The 21,015-nt window shown below is 35.0% G+C and overlaps 1 long non-coding RNA gene across 1 annotated transcript in view; it reads right to left on the reverse strand.

Annotated features, from left to right (window-relative positions):
• Positions 1 to 1,959: 1,959 nt before the first annotated feature.
• The window catches only part of LOC131690406 (uncharacterized), a 31,921-nt gene continuing 12,865 nt past the window's right edge, over positions 1,960 to 21,015 (reverse strand). Inside the window, exons 5-6 of the long non-coding RNA XR_009305577.1 lie at positions 2,222 to 3,042; positions 1,960 to 2,155 (exon numbers count right to left, since the gene is read on the reverse strand). This is a non-coding gene — a long non-coding RNA (uncharacterized LOC131690406). The remainder of the gene's footprint in view (positions 2,156 to 2,221; positions 3,043 to 21,015) is intronic.

Raw genomic sequence — 21,015 nt, forward strand, 5'->3', positions numbered from 1 at the left:
ACAGTTCTTCGCATTTCAGGCCCGGTTCGGACACTACCCCATCGATTTCACAGGCCACACAAGGCACGTACGCTTTAAATTCCCGCGTAAAGCGCTCACAGCAAGCAATCGCGTTTGCCTGGCCGAGATCACTCACTAGAACACGTATCTTGTTTGCCCGAACACGTGTTATCTGAGTTACGGCCGGGTAATTAGCAGTCAGATCTCGAGAAAGTTTTAATATATTAACCGGTTTCTCTCCGGTCCGAAAATATACCACCCATGGCCCAGAGGAACCTTCTGGGTACTGCTTTATACGGGGAGCAATGCGAGTATTAGGGGGATCAGGGACTTCCATGATTGCATCAGATGGTATTTCGCCCTCGGCCATTTAAGCACGAGGGCAGAGCGTTATATAAACGGGAATGTGTCTTATTATTTGATTACAAGGTAGAGTAAAAGTAGGGAAAAGGAAAGAAAGCAAACGAGGAAAAAAAATAAAGCAAAACTTATCTGCAAACAACGTCGATTGTTCCGCACCAGCGAAAACAATGTAGGGTGATGAGCCTATTTTGGCAGTAGAGCCTATTGTGACCCTATTTCGTACCCCTTGGTTTCGAATCAAGCATATGAAATAATGACACTATCGATTTGGCTAAAGCAGGTGAGAAAAAATAAGCTCAAGTTATATTCTTTATTTGTTGTGTACATATGTATTTAGAACTATCCTCTAAATCCAACTTTTAATTAAAACAAAATCACCTTATTGAAATATCTACTATTCCGCCTCACTCACGTAGTGAACCGAAAATGGATGCAACGGCGCTTAGCAAAATAAACACTTACGAGCCAGCATTTACCGCCTCATATCTCGTTATTCCAGCACAAATATACTAAACATTGCACTGATACATACCTTTATTTTAGCTGGAGAAGCTTTTTACGATAATTTCACTTTAAAATCACTCGTCAAACACTAGAATAGGCCTAGTGTTATAATAGGATAAAACTAAATACGGGGGTTCCTATTATTGGCATGTTTTGCTGATACACTACCACAATCAAAACCAACTTTTTGTATCCATCATACAGAAAAGAATCATCAGTGCGGCCAAACCAAAACATGAACTTGTAAATATAATGTAATGCAATTTCAGGTATAAGTAATCAATTACTTAAAGTTATTCAACTAATTGTTGATTGCAGATATTTTATTTTCATCTGCACATACAATTCGGATCGGGAGAAAGCAATGTGATGTGAAACTTGTCATTCCAGTTGCTAACCTTCGAAGGGTTTTTTTTTCTGCGTGCGCAATTCTGGGCGCTCTTCTACTAACAGCTGATGAGTTTCATTGATGTGCGTGATGTTTACGTTTGTTTTGATCGGCTGAAGAAAGCAGAATGATTCGTTTTACAAATCACACGTTGGCGTCCATGATCTGGATACGTAGTTAGAATCGACGCAAATGGAATATGAGGCATTGCGTTTCAACTAGATTGTTTTTCGATGAGGTGGAAATTGGCACACCCATGAGGCGATAATTGGATCGTTGAGGTGGGAATAGATGCACAGAATGGAACATTTATTTTCATTTATGCTGAAAATTGAGGCAATTCTGCTAAATAAGCATTATATAGATGTTTAAGAAACAGTACACTGATACTTTATGCTGAGAAAGGTTATAGATAATATGGCTTCTTTTAAAATTGTTCAAAAAATAGTGCGACCCTCTCCCTAATGGTGCCAAAATAGGCTCATCACCCTACTGGATTTACTGTCGGCACCAGCAGAACGGCTGCTAACGAACGAACAAAGGATGACCTTGACTCACTAAAATTTACACACCGAGCACCACTGTGAAATATAACGATCCGTTCCGTTCAAAGGTTGGGAGACGTATGAAAAAAGCATATATTAAATTCATGCAAAAAAAACAAATTTATTATATGTAAGTCACAATTATATTCAACTATTTGGCACAAGCAGTAATGACATGATATATCCGGATACAGTGATATGTTGGGTACTTTTCATAGATCGATTCTTGCATTTTACAAATTAAGTAACCGGGCGGGAGTTGCATGGCACAATTCCTTTCTTCCGCTTGTTTGAATTCCAAGATTGGTGAGACATTCTCGGACCATGTTTGATTCAAATAAATTTGCCAATACGTCTACAACAATCCATATTGAAATCTAACCTGCATCAATTCGATTAACTACTTGCAACAAGGACTTACTCTGTACCGATGATATCCATATGTTGCCAATGTAACATACGATGCAACGATGCAATCAACTCAATGATCTGTTGTAACGGGTCGTAGTATGGTGCTTACGTTCGAGAACACCGTGGAGACTGCGATCATGATGCTGATTGGTGTTTCATCTTGGATATACTAGAAAGAGCCAAATACCGTCTGAAAAAGATGCGCGCAATTCCTCAACAAACTCGATCAGCATGTATGATGTTAATGTTACTCGATCGGCAGCTGGACTGATTCAACTGGTCTGCTGTAACTACTTGATGTCAGATACCCGTGATCAGTATCGAACTCAAAGTTGTTTTTAGTCTTCAGTGCGGAAAGATATGACCTTTTCGTACGGTTGCTAATTTCGTCGTAATGTAAGGCACCGCTGTTACTGCCTTTGTTATTTTTTTTGTCTGATGCCTTTGTTATTCTGTACATATTAGCACCATCCTGTCGGCGTCAACGGCTTTCAGATCTTTTTTAACTGCCGGTGTACCCTTCTTGCACCAAACATTCCTTTTTGCAACGCAATGCAAGTATAAAAATAATCGATGTTTCTTAGCTTCGAATGCAAGAATCGTTATACATTCTATCGCTTTCAGAGTATGCAAGTAAAACTGCTGCTTTTACAGTAAAACCGGGATCTGTGGCTTTTTCCGCTGTTTCGTCCATCTGTCATGTAATCAGGGTGCAAAATGTATTTTCTAAGAAACTATGCTTGTCGGTTTACACCTTGTTTTAGGACAAGGTAGTATTTCGATATTATTCTCTGCCGCCTTCTTCTAATGGATAATTTTCACAATTCCTCGCTACAAAATAAAATAACGAAATGAAAACATTGAACAAATTATGAAAAATAAATAAAAGTAACTGGTGAATAAAATGAACATGACAAAAATTTATATAATGGACAAAATGAATAAATGGGCAAATTTACTAAGCGGCCTGTTTTATAAATACTAATAAGAAAAATTGGGAGGAAAGCTTCAAAATAGTTTAAAGGAAAAGGATGGATGAGAAATGTCTTTGTTTAGCGGACGGATAGGACTGCAGCTTACAGCTTATGGGATCTCGGCCCGTCCCGCCAGACCAAAATTTGCAAAATCGGACGAATTAGCAACTGTTAACAAGTAAACTCCGGTCGTCGGGAGGAGGACTAAATGTTGCGCCTGTTTATCTCGAAGTGTGTAACGTCTAGTCCTCTATTTTGTCTAGTCCATAGTACCCTGCTTCTAACAACGCGTGCTAAGTCGTCAGCGGTGCAATTAAAACTTCGCATAAATTCCGCTTCTGTCTATTTCCTAGGTCCTCAAGGTCTGAAGCGCATCAATCGATTATTAAGTAAATCAGAGAGCGCTGGTAACCGTAATGTTCACGAATACTAATTTCCCTGCAACTATTCTACCAGTTATTATTCCTATTCTAGTGTGTATTATTGATTGTTTTATTTGATAATCAGATTATTTAAAATTTTAAAATATTGCAACTAAGTCACAGAGAACAGACATCCAGGTTCGAACAAACAATATCCCAATACAATAATGACGATCATTTGGACATCAACTGTATGGTCCACTGTCAATTCAGTAAAACTCACGCCCTACACGGAATAGTCATCTTTGGTGGTTATATCACTTTTGCCTTTCGATATGCCGTAAATTTTTACTCAACTTTTACGATTGGGATGGACGTCTGTTCTCTGTACCTTTTCAGCTTTGCACGACCCGGAGGGAACTTTGACTTAATCCCACTGCTCTATCATCGATGTTACGTGATATTCGTTATGGAATATTGTTTGTTGGGGGGCCCTTCATAAACAATGTCTCACATAAAAAAGAAAATAGTCTAAAATACATTTCTCCTTCAAGCATATTGCTAATTGTTGTTGGTTTTATTATGCCCGTTCCACTAGTATGGTACTTATTTTCTCAGCCACGCCACCCAGTCACTAAGCGAAGCGACTACCAGAACTGCATCTTAACCGTTGTGTGTCCGACGCGGTACCCGGGTACCTTTTTAAGTTTCAATTAATTAAATTCCTATGTTTTATCCGTAGCTGGAAATTGAAACTTTGTGACATCTTAGAACTTCACTAAGTCAAGCTTTTGGGTTAATAATATTGTTGATATAGTAAGGGTGGGAGTGAGGAGGGGCTCCTGAATTTTTTTCTACGTAACAGGCCGACGTGGGTACCCGGGTACCCACAAAACTAAAATGCCCGTAACTAAGGTAATATCCAACCGATTTCGATACTTTTGACCGTTTTGGATTCAGAAACTCACCCACTTTTGGACTTGGTAAAAATGCATCGGGTTACTTCATTCGGTTCCCGGGAATCCGGGTTTCCGGAAGCAGGTTCTAGTGCTGGGGTACTATTTGCGAACTTCAATGGAATACTAGCAATATGGGTATCAAAATTCTTGGAATTGCATCAATAGGCTGTATCTCGTGGTTTTGGAACCATTTGGTGATTTGACCCCGGAACGGACATTCCGGAGCAGGTTCCCGTGGGGCTGTGAGTGGCCATTCCATTCCATTTTTCAAATTGCCATAGGGTCCCGTAACAATAGAAAACAGATTTCCGAGACAATTTGAAGAGTTTTGATACTCATATTGCTAGTACATTATTAAAATTTACAAATCATATCCTAGTACTGGAACATTACTCCGGAAAATACGGATTACCAAAAACCAGATCCATTATTCCGGTTCTATTGTACAGAATCAAAAAGTAAGAAAAAGAAAAAAAGACGAGTTCCTGAATCCAAAATATCTAAAAGTGTCCAAATCGGTTAAAGGAAGCCATAGTTATGAGCGTTTCAATTTGTGGATACCCGGGTACCCTCGTTGGCCTGTTAAAGGTGTTTTTTTGTTGGACACATAACTGTTAATACCACTTTTAGTTTTTATCTTGGTAATTCATGTTACGTCACGCTTTTCCGCATCTGTCAATACGCGACATCGTTTACGAACGGCTCCTTTGGTGATAACTTAAGAGCAGACAATCCATTTAGCACCTTGTGTCACATCTTTATGTTTATTATACATACTAAGAATATAAGAATACCAAAGCATGTGACGTGATGGCCGGAAGATTAGAGAAGTGGCGTCCTCCCCACTCCCTCCTTTCCCCTGACCAGGTCCGGATCTGAATCAGGCTCATACTTGGTGCTTAGATCCAGACAAGTGTCTGAATCCGGACCCTCGGTTCGAATGCGTGGATCTTAACCGTAGATCTTGATTCCCGTACATGACGGGAAGGCAGAAAAGAATGAATGAGTTTACAAGGACGTAACCAGCCATAGGATATAAAGGGCCCGGGCCGCTCCCGTAGCCAAACAGAAAAATAAAATTGTGGAGTCTTTAAAGTCCCAATTTAAATTTTAGAAATTTTTATTTTTTAAGACTTTTATTGACTACCAACGTATCAAGGATTTCTTTTCAAATCTTGCATTTTTGCTTTGACATCAAATCTCGACCTTACATGCATTTTGAAACCTTTTGGCATGAAAAGCAAAAAATTTTGCCTATGGCATCAAACAGAAAACTATTCCTGTGAGCAGTGATGGCATTTCACCCTAGTGGTGCACTGGCGCGTAAGTGTGATGCCTACACAGAGGATACAATGATCACACACCACAGAAAAAAGCAGAACGCTCTTTCTTTCGGAGCTGTAAATACCGATTTCAAGTGTGCGCTGGTGTTGAGGTAGTTGGGTGCGAGATAACCGTGCTCTCTTGCTCTTTAAATTCTCTGTGGCGCGCTCAGATAAAGTCACCACCGCGCGCGCCCCAGGGTCGCTGTGGTGTATTCACTGGCGTGGTTTCACTGGCGTGTATTCACTGGCGTGTGATCTTTGGTTTGTTTTCGTCTTAAAAGCGGCATTGCGAGTGAGATTGATTTGATTTGCACAGGTTGTTGCGTAGTGTTGTGTGGATGGCGGTGGCTTATTTCAAGCTTATATTATTTTCTACTGAAGATTAAATCTTCAGTAGAAAATTTTCATACAAGTTGCTTGGTAAAGCGAACGAGTTTATAAAGTATTGTTACACTACCTGCAAAACTAAAGGTGCTCGGTCCTCGGAGCAAATTGGAAAAACTTTTTACGTATCATCGTATAGAGAGTTTTATAATGACCAGAGGCACCTGATATGCAAACTCGTGTTATAAGTATTAATAGTTTTATTATAACTTAATCCTACAAGTTTAAAACGAAATCTTAGATTTCGTCGACAGGCTTGACATATTCAGTAAAATTAGGTATACGCTTGTGACGATAATTAATTTACATACAACATCACAATTGAGCGTACACCCGTTATTAATTTGTTTATTTGTCTATTATTTTGCGTGGAAATCGTTTAAACAGCAGGCGAAAGCGAATGTTTCAAGAGCATGGGAGCTAGGACCGGAATTCTGCGCGTCAATGAGCGAAATAAATTGGCTCAGTTTCGGGGTCAAGAAAAAAAGGCCACTAGTGTTCACGCTTATTTTAAATGAACAATGAATCTTGTGTTCCATAAAAGGTTGTTATAAATGGGTCAACAGCAACAATGTTTATTATACGTATTCTAGATTTTTGCGTCAGTTAGTATTTTAGACCGTAATTATAATGCACGGATTCATTGCACGTAATATCAACAGCAAAATAAAGTATTAGGTATCTGGTAGTATCTGTCGGAATCTCTGTCAATCTCTATGAAGGTGTTTCCTCAAGTTTAAACAAGCGATTTTTGTGTGATAAATTATTCCTCATTATAACTTTCTTGAATGAGGTGTTTTATCAAAAAGGTAGTGTTGGGAAAATATCAAAATATCAATGTTCACAACAGAATCTTTTCATCGCCGATTTTCTAATAAAAAGTTCACTGATATAAAATATCACTACGGAAAAAATCGTCAGTGAACTTCAAGAGTGCCGATGTTTGGGAACATTATTCGGTTCAAGCAAATATCGGAGGAAGAAAAGATCGCTTGCGAACTTTTATATCAACGAAAATATAGAAAAAAGTTCGCCTTATGAAAACATCTTGCACGATCTTCGAACAGGGGATTTCCGAAGGATTTCCAAAGATTCCAAAAACCTGTAGATTAACATGATATAAAAAACTACGTTCTATAATATTACGGCGATAGCTCAATAGGATTAAGCGTCAGGCTACTTTAGTGTCAACGAAGCTTTCTTCAGAAGCCATCGTGTAAAAAAAATTCATCAATCGACAGAATAAAAATGGTGCTTGAATGGTATGTTGTCAATATATATATATATATATATATATATATATATATATATATATATATATATATATATATATATATATATATATATATATATATATATATATATATATATATATATATATATATATATATATATATATATATATATATATATATATATATATATATATATATATATATATATATATATATATATATATATATATATATATATATATATATATATATATATATATATATATATATATATATATATATATATATATATATATATATATATATATATATATATATATATATATATATATATATATATATATATATATATATATATATATATATATATATATATATATATATATATATATATATATATATATATATATATATATATATATATATATATATATATATATATATATATATATATATATATATATATATATATATATATATATATATATATATATATATATATATATATATATATATATATATATATATATATATATATATATATATATATATATATATATATATATATATATATATATATATATATATATATATATATATATATATATATATATATATATATATATATATATATATATATATATATATATATATATATATATATATATATATATATATATATATATATATATATATATGGAAAATAGCAAATTCTGGTATGGTGGCCGGTTTTTAACAACCCGTTGTTTGTATGACCGAGTATGAAAGTTATATATAGTTGAGCTAATGTATCTATAGTTGCATGTCCCATATGAGCCGTAATTAGCAATGGCTATATTAATGATACATGGTAGTGGTAATGGTACAAGAAGTTTCACATACATAAATTGGTTAATAAACAATCTTAACATTTTTTTTATCATTTTTGGGATTAAATGCTTTCGTTTAATATATTGACATCGCCCATAGAACTTTTCATCGATTTGTTAGCAGAATTTTCACTCAAATATTCTAGTTCTCTGCACACATACCAAAGATACGTTGAACGATTTCCCATATTTGCAATTAAAATTCAAGGGCAGTTCATAAGACACGTAGAACAACTTTCAACATTCTGCTTTTATTGCACTATATTATTAGTCTAACTAATGCTATCGTTGTAATGCAGTACAAGTGTAGATTTTCAAAAAATTTATATTAGAATTAGAACGAAATATTTTTTTGTATCGCAACGTCGCTCGAGAATAGCCAAAATAGCGTAAAATATTTGGCTTTTACTGACCCAAGCATGACTAAAATGCGACTCACACCTTAAGTGCGGAACTATTAAACTATTATGTATTTACTTTGTTAGCATTACTAGAGCATTCGAAATTGATAAATTTTGAGAAGAAAATGAAATATGTTAAGGATAATTAGTATTGTCTGATATAATATTACTAAATATCCATAAAAACTTATTTCATCAGGAATCAAATCCTATATTTCTGTTTATCAGAAAATTTGAATCACCTAATTGGACTAAGAATAAAAATCACGGAAGTGTACTCGATTCGAAGTGAATACTTACAGGTGAATTGATTAATATATGTATAGAATACGAAGTTTTCGTTAATTTTTGGGATAAACGTAGATCGTATTCCTTTTTCGGATCGAAATGAAAACAAAAGCACATCCTCACGTCACGAAATCAACTATAGGTTCAAGGTTTACACAAGAAGATTTTTATTCGGTGAGGTCATAAACACCCTCTGATACATAAACTTAATATTATAACTTTTACAAATTATAAAATCACGGTAAACAGATAAACGTTCTTTGGAACAATGTAGTATGTATTGCAAAGACGGTGGATTTGCCATTTTGAACTTCTTTGCTATACTCGTACCCGAACATGTTAGGTTTTAATGTTAATTCTCTCTCTTATTTTTCCATCGCATGGAAATTCGAGAGAAAACCAGTTAATTTATTTAAATGATGGCACAGAAGAAAAATGCCGTCAAAAGATTCTAGAACTGATTATTGAGGGGTTACACCGCTATAGAGCACGAAAAATAGGCATATTTCGGGAATTTATCTTGACGCAATAATGGGATGAATCGAGATCTTGTTTAACTTTCCGGCAGTGCACGCTGCTCTGAAAATCTAGCGAACCCGTCTTAAAGCATCAGCGGCTGCTCGTTCAGTGGGCCATAAGCGCGACTTCCAGAGGGTTAATGAGATATATAACATTACTTTATTGCAAAAAAATGATTTATTCGAGTAATTTCGTCACAAGATGGCGGCTGTGCAGCACTTTCCCGTCGGGGAGTTTTTTTTGGAAGGGGTCTACGGCCGGAACTCTATGTCCCGTAATTTTTGATCCAGAGCCAAAAACCAAAGCTTTTTACACTTCTTAGAACGACAGCAAGCAGCATACGTAAGATTTTTTCTATGTCTTGATTTTTCGCGAAATGGCACATTTTTTAGTCGAAAAACGCTGAAAATGTGTTAAAAATCGACACAAAATTTGCTTATTAAAATATTATGCAATGAAAAAATTAAATCCCACGTACATCGCTGGAGAAAGTAATCTTGAACATGCTGTAAAAATATTAGGCTGATCAAAAATCATTTGTTCGAGTTACATTTCCGGCCAGATCAAAAAAAAAATATTTGGAGAAAAACACGGTTAACGTTTTCAGTATACTCGTATACATAAGAGGCGTTGCGAAAAAATTTGAATATTTATTTATTGTTTTCGCGATTCATTTTTTGAAATATCAATTTCAGCATCCTAAAGCACCAGTAAACAAAATTCAACCAATAAATAAAAATTAAATGTTTTAAAAAATCTACAGTGCTGTAACCCCTTGAAAGCACTGTACCGGTCAAATAGAAGCGCTTCTAAATTGGCACGTCATTATTTTTAATAACGCACTACAGAAAAAAACAAGTAACAATGTGAATTCTCGTGAACGTTATCTTGTTTTATGTGGACTTTATCTCGGAAAAGTTGGACATCGGATAAGCCTCTTCTCGCGTGAGTGAGAGAGAATTACAATGCCTGCGTATGATAATAATCGAAAACGTGTGTAATACCAGGACATTACTTGTAATGGATCACTTTACTTTTTGGCGTCGCCAAATTCGCAATCAAAATAAGTTAACTTACCATTGAGTTATTCAGTCGAACAAAAAATAGACCGTTCCTAATGTGGATGTACAAATCCCGTCTTACATCTGTTATACGTTTAATCTGATACTACAGATCATTATAAAACTTTGTTTATACCAGCCGATACATTTATACGTAAAACGTTTTCCTTGTTTGCCCCTAGGCTCGAATACTTCAGGTTTCCCACGGTAGTGTAACAACACTCTATAAACTCGTTCGCTTTACCAAGCAACTTGTATGAAATCTTCAGTAGAAAATCATATAAGCTTGAAATAAGCCACCGCCATCCAAACAACACAACGCAACAACCTGTGCAAATTAAATCAATCTCACCTGTAATGCCGCTTGTAAGACGAAAACAAACCAAAGATCACACGCCAGTGAATACACGCCAGTGAAACCACGCCAGTGAATACACCACAGCGACTCTGGGGCGCGCGCGGTGGCGAATTTATCTGAGCGCGCCACAGAGAATTTCAAGAGCTCTTCTCCACACTCTAGATCGTTCCAGTGTTGGGTGTATGAAAATTTACCTCTGCCATCAACGTGCGCTTACACATATCTAATACGGTGGTGTATATGAACGAAAGAGAAGCGCTCTCGTTTTGCTTGCCAGAGTGTGGGGAGTAATTTCAATTTCTCTTTACTGCACAGAGGATAGGGACATCACTGCCTGTGAGCATTGTGATCAAATTAAAAAGATGGGTGGGTAATGTCAGAGACATAACCGGAGTGAAGTGGAATACACTTTAGACCGGTAAATTCTGCTCTGGAATAAGCAATTTCTATGCGATTTTGTCGTCTTTTGCACATTCATAGTTTATTTGGAGTATTTTTGGAATTATCAAGTTGACAATTTGCAACATTCTTTGAAAATATTGTTGAACTTTTATGAATGAAGGCACTCAAACGAGCGTTTAACCGTCGTCCTACTACCAGCATCAGAGAAGTAGCAGATCAGCATTTTTCGCCACATGGCCTGTACCAAACAGACCGCTCGTAAGTCCACCGGAGGAAAGGCTCCCCGCAAGCAGTTGGCAACAGCCCCCTGGCAACCCTATACTATCATATGGAGTTTGACAGCGACCGATATATATGGGGCGTTATAGCTATAAAGCCCCAAACAAAGAATTATTTTCGGCACTATGCTCGATATTCAAGCATTCCACACGACGTTTTGCATCTTGTGGGATGATTTAATATCATATCATTCAGAAAATCGACATTTTGTAACTAAATACAGCTTCTAATCATTCGGTTCTAAATCAATGTTTTGCTTTCATGGCAGTGATGCTGGCTGTACAGAGACGTCGTCCTTGACAGGAAGCTGGTTGGCAACGAAGGCCGTGTAAAAGTGCCCCAATCACGGTTGGCGTTAAGAAGCCTCATCGCTACCGAACATAAACTGTCGCCCTGCGAAAAATTCACAGCTATAAGAAATCGAGCGGGCCTAAATTGTGACCCAAAATAAACCACAAACCAACAAGTTGTTTTCAGAACCAGCCAATTATAAAGTATTATTATTATACATGAAATTTTCCATTGCCTTACAACCTCCCTCCCCCTTTTTCTCCCGGCTTGAATAACTATCAATCTTGATGATGCTGTGCGGTGGGGGCACTAATTTTGATTATAATGGAAAATTTAGGTTTGCGCGTTTTTTTTTCCAAAAGTTTTTTAGCTGTGCTGTTTTCAAGGAAGTTGTAGTTGAATTCAAAATAAAATAGTTTATTTCTATTGTCAGAGATGGACCTTCCAACGAAAACTAGTCTGGCTCGCTTGGAATCGAATTGTATGGACCAACCACTGCTTTCACAAAATCTGTTATTTTCAGTAATTGAACATTCTACACAACTAGTCACAACTATTTCCAATCAGCGCAAAAATCGAAGGTTTTCATTCAGTACAATAGCAGATTTTCACTTTTAGAAAAACAGGCAACATTCTGGCCGAAATTTTTGAAACGGAACACCTATATCGAAACGTTAGATTTTTGTAAATTGAATCATTACACTAACCTGTCTACAAATCACAAATAACTTTTGATTTTGTGCCATTCCACGTGAAAGCGACGGTATTGTTCACAAGTGGCTCACTTACCATCCAACGCTCTTGGCAAGCCACTTTCGGATGCTTGTAATAACAAAACTTCAATTCGATTCTTTGTCGATAAATTGATGGCCCTGAAAAGGGCCTTTTGTTTGGACAGTGTTCGGAATTTACTTGGAGCTGGTGTATATGGTATGACGGCGTGCTTGGCCAACTCTTCTAACAGCAGCAAACGGACGGCGGTTTGAATTTTGCGGGAGATGCTGCAAACGAACTGCTGTATACTGATGCTGGAAACGAACTGAGCGTGAGCAACAGCATGCTGAGTTTTTATACCTGACTACAGCACAATGTAAGCTCGTCCTTTTTTGTGTTGTCCTCAATATGTGTTCTTCGTAGCTCCACCCTTTCGTTGGTCGACCACATATTTTTGATAAAGAACATGGGGGTGACATTTTCCTGCACACCCTCAGCATTCGTAGATTAAATCGGAGATGCATTTTACACCACCACGACGAGCCAGACGCCGAATGGCAGATTTGGTGATTCCCTGAATTTTATCACGATGAACCTTGCGATGACGCTTGGTACGGGAACGCAAACATGATACCGCTCATTGAACCGTCGGGACGAGCATGTTGCTCGTGTGGTAAGCGAGCACCCACTGATACAAAACAAGCTCGCGTGACCTGTTTATATAACATTCCCGTATGTAATGAAACGCTTACATGCTCCTTTTTGACGACTCTGCGTGGGATATGCTAGCAAATTGCGCATTTTCCTCGCTGTTTTCGAAGGATTTTCTGAAAATCCTTGTTTTGGTTTATTTATAGTAGTCGCAGTAATTCCGAAATGTAATACGAAATACGTGCACAAATTTCCGATCAGATAGTGCAAAAATATTGCGATTTCGTCCAGTAGAACGGAAGATATTCGCATTTCAAATCTGGGAAAATTTCTCAACAGAAATTTTTGAAACGGCACCCCATATTGAAACGTTAGAAGTATTCTACTTCAAAACTCTTTGAGATGTTTAAATGTCTTGTTGATAACGAAATAAGTATTCAATTTAAGGTTCTGATGGAGAAATGCAAACAAAACAAAATCGCCTAAAACGTAATGTGTGTAATGATAGCCAAATAAGATCAAAATTTGATGTTATTTTTGGATATAACAACTGACCAAAAAAGATTTCAGTTTGTTGCTTTAATAATTTAAATGTTTGACTTTGTTCGGGGAATAAGATTCTTTACGTCAGTGGTTCTCAAGCTTTTGAGTGCAACGAACTCCTGGGTTACCACGGACCCCCACGGGTAAACATCGATTTTGTATGCTACCAATATGTTTTTTTCAGTTTGTTAGGAAACAAAACTTAAAATTTCGATATGTACTCGAAAAATATATTTTCCTTCGCGGACCCCCAATAACAGAAACAAATCATTCTTCGTTATTACTAAGAAATTCTCGCTTTTTTATTCATGCAGCTTATTATCGGTGAACGACATCTTGACCTTGGCTAGCTGATTTCACTAATTCTTAATCTGAACAATGTAACGCTGGAGACTTTTGGCTTAATCTTCATTTTCGCCCAGTGGTTGTCTATTGGAAGAAACTGGGAATAGTTTGGTGGATTCAGCTTTTTAGGATGCCACAGGAGAAAACGATTGTTCCATTGCCGTTTAATCATTTTCAAACATAATGGTGAAATCTATTTGCAATGATATTTTAGCGCTTTCAAATTCGTAGTCTTATCCGTCACAAAACGTTGGTTCCTTGTCTCAGGAACAGATCCTTTGCGAAACCATAGATCTTTTTCGTGAAAACAAACTTGATTCTTCCAGGAAAGTTGCCGCGATCAAGAGTCTTGTAGAATTTGAGCACCAAAATTTGTATAATATCGTTTTTCGCACGTGGTTAATTGTCGTTCAAGGAACATGTATTGAAATTCATCAGCATCTTGTGGTACAGCATGCTTTACCGCGATTTAAGACAATAAATGTCCGTAAAATTGTTGGCTGAAGATGCATCTTAGTGTTTGCGATGCTCTGCTAACTGTATATGAGATGTGCTGTTTAAACGAAACTTGTAAATCTAATATCACTCCTAGATCCCTCACGTGACTAACGCGTTCAATTTCTGTATCCAGTATACGGCAGTTCAAACAAATAGGGTCTTTTTTCGTGAGAATGAGATCACCGAGTACTTCTTCAGATTTACAGAGATGTGTTTCGTGATATACCCTTAAGCGTAGATTTCAAACTGTTGTTGGAGTAATCTACAATCTTTAGTAGATCGGATGAGAAGAAACATCTTGAGATTGCCTGCAAAGGACAGGCGTGGAGTATTCAGAACTAGATGGACGTCGTTGAAGTAAAGCAGAAACATCAATAATCCCAAGTGGCTTCCCTGCGGTACTCCTGATGTAGAAATAAATGTGGATGCCTTACAATCACTATTTCTCGATCTGTAAGATCGAAATAGTTGCAAACTACCAACAGCACTCAATGAAGTAATCCCGCAGTGGGCAGTAGTATACACGTATTAGTAATTATTAGTAATTTCCTGCTTCGATTTACGTACGGGTCTGGCCAGTGTCGGTATTCATCAATTATTAATTTTCGATTACCAGGAGTTCTACGTTGAATGATTTGTTATTCCCAGGCATTACCACCTATTAATATTCTGTGCAATTCCAGCTAATCCCTGCTAGTCGTTGTTATGTCAACCTTCGAGCTTCATGGTTCATTCACAGTTTGCACATTGAGTTCTACAAGATGACGACACGAATGAACCCATGATGAATGAAGTTCATGTTTGATAATTCTCGGTGGTTTGCTTACTTGTCAGTTGCATGAGTGCGAGTGCAACGGGTGCTCATCTGTTACATTCGAACTCACGTAACTACAATGTAAACAAACCACGGAGAATTGCCAAAGGAAGTTCATCCGTCTCAGTTTGTGGGGTTATGTCGGTTGGTGTAAAACCTAATAGTGACCCACTGTGACGCTTTTTCAATTCCTCTCGCTATGTTATTCATGGTTATCTGTGAGCACACTTTGGACTGCTTTGTGATCAACAGATATCAGCTGCCACAGGAGTGAATGAATTTTCATAAACTTGGTTGCTCGTATCTTTAGCAGTACTGGGCATAACGAAAATTTAGCATAATTTTTATCTGCAAGAATTCATTTGGCATATTTTTTATTTCATTCTGATGGAACATGCACCTCCAAATGCAGTCTGCCACTAGCATGGATACAATACAACCAGAACACAGCTCACAATACTGTCCTCACAGTATAACAGTCTTGTTGAATTAAATGCCCCGTAATAAAAACTCTGTTGGTAATACCACAGACTAACAGATATAACACTATGAAGAAATTCCCTCAAAAAACATCGATCCGACCATTTTCCCAGAACACTAGCTCCACCTTTTATTCACGGTCCCAAACACTCATTTACTGGTGGGTTACCCCTCAGGTTTGGGAGCAATTTTTCACTAGTGGACTATCCCCCATATACTTATTCATATGTCAGTGGCGCCATAATTTCAAATGTGGCCACAGTCCCAACTACAAATATATTTAAAATGACCGTTAAAGCGGGCGAAGCTTTGTTTTTAAGTGTTATGTCTGTTAGTCTGTGGTAATACCATGTATCGAAACATAGTTCTGCATAAAAAACGCATTACTTGGAAAACAACATCAAAAATAGTATAGAAAAATATATCAGCGTATATCGAAACATCATTTCTGACATATGTTTTGTAAACCAGTATTCTTTTTCTAAACTTTAGGGCCCCTCCCGAAACTTTTTTTCTGGCTACGTGTTTAAATGTTTGCCATATAACCGGAGTGTCGTGACCAACAGAATCATTAGATTTGAAATAAATTTTCAAACTATTCTTTATGGTAATTATGGTGGTTCAGAAAAGAACCTTTGATGTTTGTGCTGAATTCAAAGATTGTTGGATGCTGCTGACTTTTGTCAGCATGACATGATTGGTGTAGGTCGTAACCCATTTGTTGTGTATTGTAGATTTCAAATTAATCAAATGAAATATTAGTCTTAGATTTGTAAAGCATGAAATATATCTTCTACTTTCTACATTGACGTTTTTCTGCACCAAGAAAAATAGTCATCAGCGCTAAAAGTAGTATCAGAAGTGTTGTTACGAAAGTCCAGTTATGTCATGGACATTGGCCACCCATCGTTTCTGTGTTGTTTGCTGAAAATTACATTGTTACACAACAAAAAATAGAAATTTCAATTAAAAACTCTTACTAGAACACAAATTTGTCCAAAAAAGAACTATTGATTGTTTGAGTGTGGGAACATAATCTAGACTGTTCACTGCGGATACGGCGAGGCAGTTGGATGTCTTCAGCATAATAGTTACGCGCTTGCAACGCTATTTTTCATCCTCGAACAAACCGACCAAGTAGGCATCGCTGGCTTCTTTTGGTGCCATTCCGGCTGAGCTTTGTAAGCATAACTCGACTATAGAGTCCTGCGGAATCTCACGAACCTAACGCTGGAAGGGCAGCTAGCGGATTTGTTGTTCCGTTGATAGTTCCTGGTCTGTATGTGGTAGCGATTAATGCCACTAGTGGCTAAGGCACTTTTGAGGACTGTTTACTAGTACAATGATGGTCAAACGAATGATGAGAAAAACCGATATTTATGGGTCATTCCGCGCTAAGTGATTAGGGCACGTGTAATCGACTTTCGCGGATTTAAACCAATTTTGGGTTGTTCATCTAGGGCCAATATATCAAAATTCAAAATTTTGTGCCAATTAAAGCACCCCTCGGACCAAGGAAATACCCCCCGTTGTGACAAATTGGTAAAACGATTTTCTTTTGAATATATCTTCGGTTCTATTTACTCTAAAATCAAACCGCAAGTTGCTTTTTGCAAGAAATTGTAAAAATTCTGAAATTCTAAGATTCTAAATTCTGAAATTTTAAATTAAAATATCCTAAAATTCTGAAATTCCAAAGCTCTAAAGTTCTAAAATACTAAAATTCTGAAATCATAAAATTTTAAAATTCTAAAATTATAAAAAACTAAAATTCTGATTTTTATATCGTAAAATTTTCAAATTCCTATATTCTAAAATTCCAAATTTTTTTTAGGAGAGTTGTCCTACTGGAGCTGTAGGGCTAGGTTCTCGAAAGGGCTCCCCTTCAAAATCACATGCTTCAATTTGCAGACGAGACAGCCAATGGCGCCCAATAAAACACTGCTTTAGGCCAATTGTAGCGGGCCGTGATTCTGAATGCGATATTCATTGTACGGTTCAGGTATGTGCGGGCGTAGGGACTTCGCAATCGCGTGTATCATCGCGAAGGACTCAAGCATTTGTACGTTAACGTGTTCGATCGCGTGTGCGCTTGTATGTCGCTTGTGCTAACGTGTATGTAACTTCGCATGTATGAATTTTACACACTTAATTTTTTCTGCCGAATCTCAGATTTTTTATCTTTTGCCAGCTGAGATTCAGCAAGCATTATTTTTTGCTGAGATCTCAGTAAAAGTGACATTTGATTGCTGAGACTCGGAAAACATTTCACCGAAAATCAGCAAACTAATCTCACTTTACTGCAATATCAGTTTTTAAATTTACTGACTACACAGCTGTTGGGAAATTACCGAGCCGAATTTAGTGTATTTTATAATCGTGTGCGCTTCGCACATTCGCGTGTGTTCTTGGATGATCGCGCGCGGATCGTGAAGCTGATGCTTAATTTTTAGTGTATGGTACAGATGGTAGAAGAGGGTCCGTTTCCCCAGGAGTTCCAGGTCATGTCAGCATGGAACGTCTTGTTTAGTGAATATGAGCGTCACGTTTTTATTGGTTCAACCACAGATAACAGACGTTTAGGCTCGATTTGAATCGTATGTAAATACCCGCTACTGAAATTTCGAATAAATCAGATGTTTGAAACACGTTTGGCAAACGTTTGTAGATGGCGCAGTTATCGATACAATGCAGTTAGAGTGCAGCTGTCAAACACGTGTAGCAATAAGTTGCGCAGATGACAATAGTGATACACGGATTTCCAATGCTTATCGATTTGAAAGTTTACACGGGTTTTTGAAGAAATTTTGTTCTAGCCTAAACCGTTTCATGATTGCGAGAGTGGTTAATGTTTGAGGCCGCCTTTGGAAGTGTTTTCATGTTGGCGAAATCGTGGGTGTAATTATGTGGCTGCCGCGTATATAGCCTTCTGGAACGACGGTTATTTGCTAGCTATCGACTAAACACGATATTAGAAAAGCGAATGAAAAATTTAATGAAAGCCAAGAAACGCAGTTACTGGCACCGGTTCGTCGACGGGTTAACAAGAGAAACATCAATGAGCACTCTTTGGGGCACGGCCCGATATATGCGAAACCAAAACGGTACTAACGAGAGCGTGGAATATTCAAACCGTTGGATATTCGATTTCGCCGCGTCGTCTTACAATATTAATATTATTTTTAATATTTGGCACTAGGCCTTTCTGAGAGGACCCAGACATGTTGGAAGAAACAAATATTTCTTTGGGATGAGTTATTCTTGAAAAAAGTTTTAGTCTTCAAAAGACTGTTTCAGTAGAAAAAGTAAGTATTGAAAAAAATTATGAAATCCTAAAATTCTAATATTATAATATTATAATATCCTAATATTCTAAAATTCTAGAATTCTAGAATTCTAGAATTCTAAAATTCTAAAATTCTAAAATTCTAAAATTCTAAAATTCTAAAATTCTAAAATTCTAAAATTCTAAAATTCTAAAATTCTAAAATTCTAAAATTCTAAAATTCTAAAATTCTAAAATTCTAAAATTCTAAAATTCTAAAATTCTAAAATTCTAAAATTCTAAAATTCTAAAATTCTAAAATTCTAAAATTCTAAAATTCTAAAATTCTAAAATTCTAAAATTCTAAAATTCTAAAATTCTAAAATTCTAAAATTCTAAAATTCTAAAATTCTAAAATTCTAAAATTCTAAAATTCTAAAATTCTAAAATTCTAAAATTCTAAAATTCTAAAATTCTAAAATTCTAAAATTCTAAAATTCTAAAATTCTAAAATTCTAAAATTCTAAAATTCTAAAATTCTAAAATTCTAAAATTCTAAAATTCTAAAATTCTAAAATTCTAAAATTCTAAAATTCTAAAATTCTAAAATTCTAAAATTCTAAAATTCTAAAATTCTAAAATTCTAAAATTCTAAAATTCTAAAATTCTAAAATTCTAAAATTCTAAAATTCTAAAATTCTAAAATTCTAAAATTCTAAAATTCTAAAATTCTAAAATTCTAAAATTCTAAAATTCTAAAATTCTAAAATTCTAAAATTCTAAAATTCTAAAATTCTAAAATTCTAAAATTCTAAAATTCTAAAATTCTAAAATTCTAAAATTCTAAAATTCTAAAATTCTAAAATTCTAAAATTCTAAAATTCTAAAATTCTAAAATTCTAAAATTCTAAAATTCTAAAATTCTAAAATTCTAAAATTCTAAAATTCTAAAATTCTAAAATTCTAAAATTCTAAAATTCTAAAATTCTAAAATTCTAAAATTCTAAAATTCTAAAATTCTAAAATTCTAAAATTCTAAAATTCTAAAATTCTAAAATTCTAAAATTCTAAAATTCTAAAATTCTAAAATTCTAAAATTCTAAAATTCTAAAATTCTAAAATTCTAAAATTCTAAAATTCTAAAATTCTAAAATTCTAAAATTCTAAAATTCTAAAATTCTAAAATTCTAAAATTCTAAAATTCTAAAATTCTAAAATTCTAAAATTCTAAAATTCTAAAATTCTAAAATTCTAAAATTCTAAAATTCTAAAATTCTAAAATTCTAAAATTCTAAAATTCTAAAATTCTAAAATTCTAAAATTCTAAAATTCTAAAATTCTAAAATTCTAAAATTCTAAAATTCTAAAATTCTAAAATTCTAAAATTCTAAAATTCTAAAATTCTAAAATTCTAAAATTCTAAAATTCTAAAATTCTAAAATTCTAAAATTCTAAAATTCTAAAATTCTAAAATTCTAAAATTCTAAAATTCTAAAATTCTAAAATTCTAAAATTCTAAAATTCTAAAATTCTAAAATTCTAAAATTCTAAAATTCTAAAATTCTAAAATTCTAAAATTCTAAAATTCTAAAATTCTAAAATTCTAAAATTCTAAAATTCTAAAATTCTAAAATTCTAAAATTCTAAAATTCTAAAATTCTAAAATTCTAAAATTCTAAAATTCTAAAATTCTAAAATTCTAAAATTCTAAAATTCTAAAATTCTAAAATTCTAAAATTCTAAAATTCTAAAATTCTAAAATTCTAAAATTCTAAAATTCTAAAATT

This window comes from Topomyia yanbarensis, chromosome 3 (assembly GCF_030247195.1).
Source record: "Topomyia yanbarensis strain Yona2022 chromosome 3, ASM3024719v1, whole genome shotgun sequence".
NCBI lineage: Eukaryota > Metazoa > Arthropoda > Insecta > Diptera > Culicidae > Topomyia > Topomyia yanbarensis.